We start from the raw sequence: 12,411 nt of genomic DNA on the forward strand, positions 1-12,411 counted from the left end.
GGTGAAAAATAGGGGGGAGGGGGACCGCTATTATTTTTTTTTTTTTAAAAAAAAATGGGGGAAGTCTGGTTTGTTGTTGGAGAAGAAGAAGATTTTTTTAATGAGAGGATATAGCGCGGTATTACACATCACTATATATAATGCGGTATTATACAGCGCGGTGTAATACCACATTATATATAGAAATGTAACATTTTTAAAACATTAGAAACATATTTTGAATCCAAAACCACAACATTTAAGTTTCAGACTCGATAGTACTACACGTGGCTATTACAATAGAAAATCCTGCAAATTCACATTTGAGAAACAAAGAAAAAAATTCAAACGGGCCCACATATTAGAAAAGCTGACATGCACCATTCGCGTCAATAGGGATACAGTAGCCACGTGCAAAGTGTACAAGCAAAAGAGTAGATTCCAGTGCAAGGTAGCATGTTGATGACACAGGCTCATGAATATTTTTTTGTTTAGGAATTTTCTTAATACCACAATACCACACATTATGTCCATATGGAAACAACAAAGGATACTACAAGGCGTCATAACATCCGTAATAATAGTTCAATATTTGTGTGCTATTGCTGTGGTGTAAATTTGAGTATGTGGTGCATGATTTATACTATTGTCATTGTCCTCAACCCATATTGCAGCAATTTCTGATGAAGTTGGCAAATTAAACATTTGTGATATAAACCAGGATCACATTTCAGTCCAATATGGAAGTTTTGTAGGTCAGGAATATCTATCAAAGATCATATAAAAAAGGAGTACGGGTTAACTCTCAACATATCCATCAGTTCCCTCACTATAGATTCATTAACTTTGTTAGAGCATGTCATTCTATTTGCTAACTCATTGTTGTTGTCACAAAAGCACAACTGTTGATTTTTTTGGTTTTTTTCCTCCAGGATACAAATCATCTATTAGGTGATACATTCGTCCTTGAACTCTAAAAGTATAGATACCATGATTCCTTCGCGCTAAGTCTGTATCATAGTTTATACCAAGTGATGTAAATGCAAATGAATTATTATATGTTATGATGTATGTTCGAAAGTGTCGGGATTTTTCACTATTCTCAAAATATAGATCATGTAGCTTAGTGGGCATTCGATGTGAAATTATCTTAACTGTACTAGTTCCACAACAAAATCCAGGAGATTCATATTCAAATCTTTTCGCAAAGCAAAATTTACAATTTGGAACCTTTTTTAACGGCACATAGTCTGAGCGTAATTCAATATTCATAGCAGTTTTGTTATATCGAGTGCGACCTGCATGTTGTAGAGGTTGTACGGAGTGAAATAGTAAGCACAAAATGATATTGCCTAAAGATGATACAAATACAACCCTTTAGTTATCATTATCTCAGTTGTATCATTTTGTTCATTAGGTACAACTGACATTGAACCTATCAGATAAGTAGTTTTTAGTCAACATAATGTCTTGTATATTAGCGTAAAATTATGGTAACTTTAGGCAACTTGCCCTTCTTATAAGTGCAAAGAGGATTTTCCTTGTCAAAAGGAGGAAATGATGGAAGCATTGTAACCTTACTCTCTGCATAGTAGGCGTAAGCGCAACAGATGTCTATATTAAATTTATGGTAGATATTCATGCACACAAGAAAATTATATTTGTTCTAAACAATGAAACAATTGTGTACTGTATAGATTGCGATATAATATTAGTATACTAACCTGTTTTGGAAGTATAATAGGAGCCCTTTGTATTAGAAGTACACTGTAAATGTCCTGATGTTGTTGTTATATCAGTAGAGATGGTAGAAGTCGCTCTTTCAAAGAGATTACGTTGCAACACCTGATTTTTGAGTACTTTCTGTAACGATAGTGCACTCTTTTCATTCGCCATCTTAAGTTTATACTGTTCACGTCGTCTAACATTCCTATCAGGACATTTCTTTTCAGAGCAGGGACGCTAGTTTGTTTGTCCAGAGTCCATCAATATTAAAATTTATTGTTCCTTAATATCAGTTGATACAAGAGTCCTACAATTTTTAAACGTTATAAAATTCATGGTCAATAAATAAACAATAGTGCAACCATAGTAAGAAATAGTTCTAATGACTTGTACTAAGAAATTCATTTAAAAACATTAGCTGAAAGTCAATATTGATTTAATTTCAGAAGGTCAGATCATCTGATCCGGTAGAAATTTTACCAAAACAAAAATACAAATTAGGAACTGTACAAATAACATTGATCTACGTAATATATACATGGTTAAATGATCAATTTTAGCAGCTTTTTAGATTCTCAAACATATTTTATGTTAGATGCAGCTCGTGGTAAGATAAAGCTTTTCTTCAAGTGAATACAGTTGAATGGTCACATTTGAAATATTTAGCAACGACATAACCAAATGAACCACTAAATGCAACTTATCTTTCACTTTGCGCAAAGTAAAGTGTAACTATTTTCATATCAAAAGCAGAAAAAAATTTAAGAAACCAAAAATTTTAACCACACAACAGTAGCCATATCAAAAAACAAATGTATTATCTTGGGATTATCAGAAGAACAGAAATGGGAACCACATTACCTTTTGATTTTATTAAGCACATCAATAGGAAGTCCAATAATTGGTCAATTTTATATGAAGAAAATGAAGTATTTGAACAACTTTTACGTCAAGCCTTAATTTCAAACCAATCCAAAATGTTATGTCAAAAAAAAAAGATCAACATCAGTAATAACGTTAATGTCACGACCCAATCGGGACTTGTCACGACCCTAAACCCGGACCCGATTGTGATGGCGCCTCTCGTGAAGACAAAGCCAGCCGACAAATTCCCATTTCAAGTTTAATCAATTAAACAATAGGAATTAAGTCTAAAACAAAATAAACAATCCCAAAGTATAAGTAGTGAACATTACAGTTTGTGGAAATGAAACCCAACACAATCCGATACCGGGGTGTCACCAGTCATGAGCATCTATCAATATACTACAGGTTTGAAGTGTCTACAAAACTATTATAGAATCACTGAAAGAGAAAGAAATGAGATAAAGGGGAGAAACACGGGGTTGTGGACGCCGAGCAGCTACCTCGTGAACTCCGAAATCTGCCGGGAGCTCTCAACCCTCGCGAGCAGGATCAGCAGAGCCTGAATCTGCATACAAGATGCAGGGAGTAAAGTGAGTACTCCAACTCAGTGAGTAATAATCATAAATAAAGACTGAGAAGTGCGAAATCATGTAAGGTACATAACAGGCTATAAGGAAGCAGTAAAAGCCAGTAAAAATAGTGAAGCAGTAAAGATGTGTAAAAGCCACAGAATTTAGTTTAAACTTCATAAAATGCCTTTTTAACAATTAAGCAAGTAAATGACATGCAATTAGGAAAGATAAACACATAAAGGATCGCCACGCAGGCACAATGTCAACAAATCCGCCCATCGGGCAATATCTCAGAAACAAAACCAGCCCCTCAAGCTATATCTCACATCACAATGGGTACCCGCGCTCACTGGGGGTGTGCAGACTCCTGGAGGGGACCCTTACGGCCCAAGAACAATATCAATCCATCTCGTGGCATCATCACTAGGCTTTCGGCCTTATATCAACAAGCCACCCCGTGGCGTACATATCCCAAGCCCTCGGCCTCATAATCATAATCAGTGTTTCCTCATAACATAGGCCCTCGGCCTTACTTAGTCAGCATCTCACAGCCACTCGGGCAATAGTAAAATATAGTGCTAAGCCCAAAACATCATTTAAAATATCATTTGAGTGTTAAAACAGAGTAAACATGGCTGAGTTATGAAAAACAGTAGAATATAGCATGACTGAGCTCAAGTATAAAGTCAAAATAGTGAGAAAATATCAATAAAAATCCCCTAAGGGTTCAAATAGTTGGCATGTGGCCCAAATATAGAATTCAACCCAAAACATGATGATAGGAAATAGTTTTCAGTCAAATACGCGATAGAATAGTCATTCGGGACGGACTAAGTCACAATCCCCAATGGTGCACGACCCCACGCTCATCATCTTGCGTGTGCGTCACCTCAATATAGCACAACGATGTGCAATCCGAGGTTTCATACCCTCACGACAACATTTACAATTAGAACTCACCTCAATCCAGTTAAATATCTAGCCTGCGATGCCCTTGCCCCTTGAATCGGCCTCTACTCACGTCGAATCTATCAAAAATCAGAATCACAATGTCAAAATATGCTAAGGGAACGAAGCCAGAGCGAAAATAATCAATTTATAACATAAATCCCGAAATTACCAAAACCCGATCCCCGGGCCCGCATCTTGAAATTCGATAAAATTCACATCAATATTTTCCTCATCTCCCCACGAGTTCATACATATCAAAAGTACCAAAATCCGACCACAAATGGTCCCTCAAATCCTCAAGTCTAGGTCTCCAATACCAAGCCCTAATTGCCCCAATTTTAACCTCTAAATTCCATTAATTACAACCCTAATTCGTGAAATAATACCATAGGAACGAGTTTTAGCTTCAAAAATCCTTACCTCAATTAAGTTCCCTTGAAACCCTTCTTCAAATCGCCCAAAAAGCTACAAAAACCGACTTAGTAATGGTGGAATAGCTCAAAAATTGTGAAGGAAATAATTTATACCTTCTGGCCCAAGGATTTTGCATATGCGACCAAATTCCCGCATTTGCGGTCAACGAACCGCTTCTGCGGTTTTCACTTAAGTCCCAATTTTCCGCATCTGCGATGCTAACTTCACACCTGCGATGGCGGTTACCCAACCGCTTCTGCGGTCACAGCCTTCCCAACCACTTTCCGCTTCTGCGGTCACAGCCTTCCCAACCACTTTCCGCTTCTGCGGCCTTCTTCCTCGCATCTGAGGCATCGCACCTGCGGTCCTCAATCCGCAGGTGCGGAAACAACAGAAGCATAAAATCTGCAGCTTCACCAAAAATTCCAAACTCTCCATCAACCATCCGAAATCACCCGAGGCCCCCAGGACGTCAACCAAAAGCAAAAACATATCATATACCACCATCCAAACTTATACCAATCTTCAAAACACCTCAAACAACATCGAATCAATCAAAACACATATGATTCAGGCCTAAGTTTCCAAAATCTTCTAAATTACGCTTTTGATAAAAAAAACCAACCAAACCACGTTTGAATGACCTGAAATTTTGCACACACCTCCCAAATGACACAATAGAAATACTATAACTCTCGAAATTCCAATCCGACCCCTATATCAAAATCTCACATAACAACCGAAAATAGCCAAAATACCAACTTCGCCAATTCAAGCCTAAATCTACTCCGGACCTCCAAAACACATTTCGATCACGCTCCTAAGTCCCAAATCACCTCCCGAAGCTATCCAAACCATAGAAACTCACATCCGAGCCCTCTAACCCATAATACAACATCCGGTTGACTTTTCTAACTTAAGCTTCCTCAAAAGAGACTAAGTGTCTCAAACCTTACCAAATCCTTTCCGAACCTAATCCAACTAATCCGATCACATATAGAAGCGATAGACAAATCAATAAGAAGCAGAAATAGGGGAAACGGAGTGTCCACTCATGAGAAGACTGGCCGAGTCGTCACATCCTCCCCCTCTTAAACAAACATTCATCCTCGAACGAGTTAAGAAACATACCTGAAGCCTCAAAGAGGTGAGGATATTTGCTCCGCATCTCCCGCTCGATCTCCCAGGTAGCCACCTCCACGGGCCGACCTCTCCACTGCACTTTTACTGAAGCTATATCCTTTGACCTCAACTTTCGAACCTGACGCTCCAAAATAGCTGCTGGCTCCACATCATAAGTTAAATCACCATCCAACTGAACCGTGCTGAAATCCAGAACATGAGACGGATCCCCAATATACTTTCGAAGCATAGAAACATGAAATACCGGGTGCACACTCGACAAGCTAGGTGGCAAATAAAGCTCATAAGCCACCTCACCAATCCTCCGAAGCACCTCAAAAGGCCCAATTAACCGAGGGTTCAATTTACCTTTCTTCCCAAATCTCATGACACCCTTCATGGGCGAAACCTTCAACAGAACCTTCTCGCCAACTATGTAGGACACATCCCGAACCTTCCTGTCAGCATAACTCTTCTTCCTCGACTGCGCTGTACGACGCCTCTCCTAAATCACCTTCACCTTTTCTAAAGCATCCTGCACCAAGTCTGTCCCCAATAGCCTAGCCTCACCCGGCTCAAACCAACCAACTGGAGATCTACACTGCCTCTCATACAAAGCCTCATATGGATCCATCTGAATACTCAACTGGTAGATGTTGTTATAAGCAAACTCCACAAACGGTAGAAATTGATCCCATAACCCTCCGAAATCAATGACACAAGCACACAACATGTCCTCCAATATCTAAATAGTGCGCTCGGACTGCCCGTCCGTCTGAGGGCGAAAAGCTGTGCTCAACTCCACCTGAGTACCCAACTCCCTCTGCATAGACCTCCAAAACTGCGAAGTAAACTGAGTGCCCCTATCTGAGATGATGGAAATTGGGACACCATGCAAACGAACAATCTCCAAGATATAGATATCTGCCAACTGCTCTGAAGAATAGGTAGTACACACAGGAATGAAGTGCGCAGACTTGGTCAGGCGATCCATAAGCACCCAAATAGCATCGAACTTCTTCAAAGTCCGTGGAAGTCCAACTACAAAGTCCATAGTTGTGGCGACCCGACCAATCATCTCATGAGTTACCGCTTCTTTTCCCCCATTTCTATTTCTTTATGCTTTGTTATCCATGTTTTATGGCATCGGGTTGGTTGGATCGAATCCGGAATGATTTTGGTAAGGTTTGAGACACTTAGTCTCTTTTAAGGAAGTTTAGTTGGAAAAGTCAACCGGATGTTGACTTATGTGTTAGAGGGATTGGATGTGAGTTTCGATAATTCGGTTAGCTTCGGGAAGTGATTTATGACTTACGAGTGTGGTCGGAATGAGTTTTGGAGGTTCGGATTTGATTTAGGCTTGAATTGGCGAAGTTGATATTTTGGCGATTTCCGGTTGGTAGGTGAGATTTTGATATAGGGGTCGGAATGGAATTCTGAGAGTTTTAATAGCTTTGTTATGTAATTTGGGATGTGTGTGCAAAATTTCAGGTCACTTGGACGTGGTTTGGTTGGGTTTTTGATCAAAAGCGAAATTCGGAAGATTTAGAAAGTTTATCTTGAATTCGATGTGTTTTGGGTGATTTAATGTTGTTTGAGGTGTTTTGGTGATTGGAACAAGTTTGAATAAGGTATTGGGTTATGTTTATGCTTTCGATTGAGGTCCGGGAGGCCTCGGGGTGATTTCGGATGGTTAACGGAGAAGTTGGAATTTTGTTGCAGCAGCTGAATTTGCTGCTTCTGGTATTTTCACACCTGCGGATTGGGGACCGCAGGTGCGGCGCCACATAAGCGAAGAGTCGGTCACAGAAGCGAAAAATGGTTAAGTGAGCTGAGATCGCAGAAGCGGTAAGGTGACCGCATCTGCGATGTCGCAGATGCGGAAATGTGGTCGCAGATGCGGATTTGGCCCATTAAGTGATATTCGCAGAAGCGGAGGAAAGACTGCATATGCGATATCACCAAAGTAGCTATTGTGCCGCAGATGTGGAACAACTGGGCAGAACATATAAGTTATTCATTTCGCGAATTTGAGTTATTTCACCATTTTTGACTTCGGCTTGGGAGCTTTTTGGGCGATTTGAAAGAAGGATTTCAAGGAAACTTCATTGAGGTAAGGAATTTGGACTTAAAACTCGTTCCTATGCTATTATTCCATGGATTAGAGCTAGAAATTATAGAAATTAAGGGCAAAATTTGGGGAAACTTAGGGTTTAGTTTTGGAGACTTATGATTGAGGATTTGATGGATCATTTGAGGTCGGATTTCAGAACTTTTGATATGTATGAACTCGTAGGGAGATAAGGAATCTATTGGTGTAAAAATCATTGAATTTCGAGACATGGACCCGGGGGCCGGATTTTGGTAATTTCGGGATTTGTGCCTTTTATTGATTGTTTTCGCTTGGGCTTCGTTCCCTTAGCATATTTTGACATCCTCATTCTGATTTTGGATAGATTTGACGCGAGTGGAGGCCGATTCGAGGGGCAAAGACGTCGCGAGCTAGAGATTCGACCGGTTCGAGGTGAGTAATGATTGTAAATGATGTTCTGAGGGTTTGAAACTCCGGATTGCACATCGCAGTGCTATATTGAGGAGGCACACGCTTGATGACGAGCGCGAGGTCGTGCACTTTTAAGGATTGTGACTTGGTCCGTCCCGATTTATGATTTTATCGCGTATTTGACTAAGATCTATTTGTTATCATTATTATTTGGGATGAATACTATATTTGGGCCTTGTGCCAACTATTTGAACCATTCGGGGGTTTTATTGATATTTCCTCACTGTTTTGACTTTACACTTGAACTCAGTCATGTTATTTTCTACTAGTTTTCATACTCAACCATGTTTACTCAGTTTTAAGACTTAAGTGGTATTTTAAATGATGTTTGGGCTGAAAAACACTATTTTTACTATTGCCCGAGGGACTTGTGAGGATTTTTGACTGAGTAAGGCCAAGGGCCTATGTTGTGAGAAAACACTGATATTGATATGAGGCCGAGGGCCTGAGATATGTACGCCACAAGGTGGCTTGATTGATATGAGGCTGAGAGCCTAGTGATGATGCACGAGATGGCTTGATATTGTGCTTGGGCCGTAAGGGGCCCCTCTAGGAGTCTGCACACCTCCAATGAGCGCGAGTACCCATTGTGATGTGAGATTGAGCCCAAGGGACTGGTATTGTTCTGAGTTATTGCCTGAGGGAGGCAAATTTGTTGATACTGTGCCTGAGGGGCGAACTTCTATTTGTTTATTTACCTTAACTATCTGTCAATTACCTGCTTACTTGTTGAAAAAGGATTGTTACTTAATTTTTCACTAGTTTACTACTTTTAAATGGTTTTACTGCTTCTTTATAGAGTGCCTTGTGCCTTACGTGTTTTCTTACTTTCAGTCTTTATTTACATTTGTTACTCACTGAGTTGGAGTACTCACTTTACTCCATGCACTCTGTGTGCAGATTCAGGCGTAGCTGGTTCCACTCTCGAGTGCTGATCCCTCCAGCTTCAGGCGGACATTCGGAGTTCACGAGGTAGTTGTTGGCATCCTCAGCCCTGTGTCTCTACTCCTTTATCATCTCTATCTCTTTTCAAACATCTCTACTAGCTTATAGACTTAGCAGACTTGTATTATGACTTATAGATGCTCATGATTAGTGACACCCCGGTTAGAGCTGTGCATGGGTGTTCTTCCGCGTATTTATGTTATCATCTGTCATTTTGGACTTATTTTATCATATATAGACTGTTCTTGATGCTTAACTATTAAAAAAATTGGAAAAAATAGGAAGTATCAGCTAGCCTTGTCTTCACGAGAGGCGTCATCACGACCGGGTTCGGGTTTAGGGTCATGACAAGTTGGTATCGGAGCCTAGGTTACATAGGTCTCACGAGTCATGAGCAAGTTTAGTAGGGTCTTGCGGATCGGTACGGAGAAGTCTGTATTTATCCTCGAGAGGCTGTAGAGCCTTTAGGAAAAACTTCATATTCTTGAAATTCTTGTCGTGCGAACTTGTTGATCCGAGTGCTAAACTTCTGTTATTCTATCTCTCACAGATGGTGAGGACACGCGCTATCGGACAGGGTGGACGACCACCAGTGCCACCAGCTGTGGCCACCAGAGGCCGAGGACGCGATCATGGTCGTGGTAGAGGCAGAGTAGTGAGGGCAGAACCTGTAAATCCACTAGGTGCCCCAGTTCAGGACCAAGTCCCAGCTATGGATGCTCCAGCAGCACCAACTCAGGCACCAACCGTGCCCATTGTGATTCCGGGTCTTCAGGAGGCCTTGGCTCAGATCTTATCAGTTTACACTAGCCTAGCTCAGGCGGTTTCGGCCACTACAGTCGCAGCTACTTCTCAGGCTGGGGGAGGCAATCAGACTCCCTCCGCTCGCACGCCTAAGTAGGTCGTGCAAGGACTTCAGATGCCGGGGGTGCATCCAGCCTAGCCGGTTGCAACTGCTCAGGACTATGTAGTTCCTGCCATGCCTGAGGATGAGCAGCGTAGGTTGGAGAGATTTGGTAGGCTTCAGCCTCCGACCTTCAGTGGTGTATAGGGAGAGGATGCCCAGGACATTTTGGACAAGTGTCAGAGGAAGCTTCGTACAACAGATATTCTGGAGACCAGCGGGGTCGCTTTCACCACTTATCAGTTTTCAGGAGCTGCTTTCACTTGGTGGGAGGATTTTGAGAGGTGTAGGCCTGTTGGTGCAACACCCATTTCATGGTAGCGGTTCTCCGTTCTCTTTCTGGGGAAGTATGTGCTGCAGTCTCGTAGAGAGGAGCTGCGTAGGCAGTTTGAATGGTTGCGTCTGGGGGAGATGACCGTGTGGCAGTATGAGTTGAGGTTCTCCGAGTTAGCTTGTCATGCCATTTGGTTGGCCCCGACAAATAGAGCGCGGATTAGGAGGTTTGTTGATGGTCTTACTTATCAGCTCTGTATTCTCATGACCAGGGAGAGGGTGACTGGTGCTACTTTCGAGGAGGTTGTGGACATCGCCTATGAGATTGAGTCTGTTCATATCTAGGAGCGAGAGGAGAGGGAGGCCAAGAGGCCTCGAGGATCTGGTAGCTATAGTGGTGCTCCTTCGAGGGGTCAGTTTCAGCATGACAGAGGCTGTCTATTCAGGTCTGCTCATCCAGCTCGCCCAGGTTATCGTGGGGCGTCTTCAGGCCATGGGTATCACAGTTCTCAGCAGGGCCAGTCATCACTTAGTGCCCTTCCAGCTCAGAGTTCGACCCGTGCTCCATTAGATTAGGGCTCTTCTATGCCGAGTGCATCTATCAGTCACTTCGGTGCGAGGGGTTCCCTTCAGTCCCCTTCTCCAGCACCTAGAAGTTGTTATGAGTGTAGAGAGATGGGACACATGTGGAGGCAGTGTCCTCGTCGTTTTGCTAGTTCATCTTAGTATAGGGGTCAGTCATCGGCTTCAGCGCCAGTTTCTTCACCACCACCCGCCCAGCCAGCTAGGGGCGGAGGTCAATCATCCAGGGATCGCCCTAGAGGAGGAGGTCGATCAGTGGGCGGTCAGGCCCATTTTTATGCACTTCCAGGCAGACCCAATGCTATTACTTTAGATGCTGTCATTACAGGTATTGTTTCAGTCTGCCACAGAGATGCCTCTGTATTATTTGATTCCGGTTCTACCTTTTCTTATGTGTCATCATACTTTGCTCTTTATTTGGGTACGCCCCATGAGTTTCTTAATTTACCTGTTCATGTATCTACCCCGGTATGCGATACTGTTGTTGTAGACCGTGTGTGGTGACTATTGGGTGTCTGGAGACCCGAGTGGATCTATTATTATTGAGCATGGTGGATTTTGATGTCATTTTGGGCATGGATTGGTTATCTCCATGCCGTGCTATTTTGGACTGTCATGCTAAGACAGTCACATTGACTATGCCGGGTGTGCCACGGATCGAGGCGAGGTGTGACTGACTATGTTCCTAGTAGAGTGATCTCTTTCTTGAAGGCCCAGCGTATGGTTGGGAAGGGTTGTCTTTCGTATCTAGCATTTGTGAGGGATGTCGGAGCTGAGACTCCCAATATTGATTATGTTCCAATTGTGACGGATTTTCCCGATGTGTTTCCTGTAGACCTGTCGGGCATGCCGCCGGACAGGAATATTGATTTTAGTATTGACTTGGTGTCGGGCACTCAGCACATTTCTATTCCGCCGTATCGTATGACACCAGCAAAGTTGAAGGAGTTAAAGGAGCAGCTTCAGGAACTCCTTGATAAGGGGTTCATTCGGCTTAGTGTGTCACCTTGGGGTGCGCCGGTTCTATTTGTGAAGAAGAAGGATGGCACAATGAGAATGTGCATTGATTATAGGCAATTGAACAAGGTAACAATTAAGAACAAGTATCCCTTGCCTCGCATTGATGATTTATTCGACCAGCTTCAGGGAGCGAGGGTGTTCTCCAAGATTGATCTCCGCTCAGGTTATCACCAGTTGAAGATCAAGGATTCAGATATTCTTAAGACGGCTTTCAGGACCCGATATGGTCATTATGAGTTTTTGGTGATGTCTTTTGGGCTGACCAATGCCCCAGCAACGTTCATTCATTTGATGAATAATGTGTTCTGGCCTTATAATCAATATCTCTGTCTGGTGGCATGCCCGACAGGTCTGCAGGAAACACATTGGGAAAATACCTCACAACTGGAACATAATCAATACTGGGAGTCTCTGCACCGACATCCCTCACAAAGGCTAGATACGAAAGACAACCCTTCCCAACCATACGCTAGGCCTTCAAGAATGAGATCACC

The sequence above is a fragment of the Nicotiana sylvestris genome, chromosome 11, assembly GCF_000393655.2.
Source record: "Nicotiana sylvestris chromosome 11, ASM39365v2, whole genome shotgun sequence".
Taxonomy (NCBI): domain Eukaryota; kingdom Viridiplantae; phylum Streptophyta; class Magnoliopsida; order Solanales; family Solanaceae; genus Nicotiana; species Nicotiana sylvestris.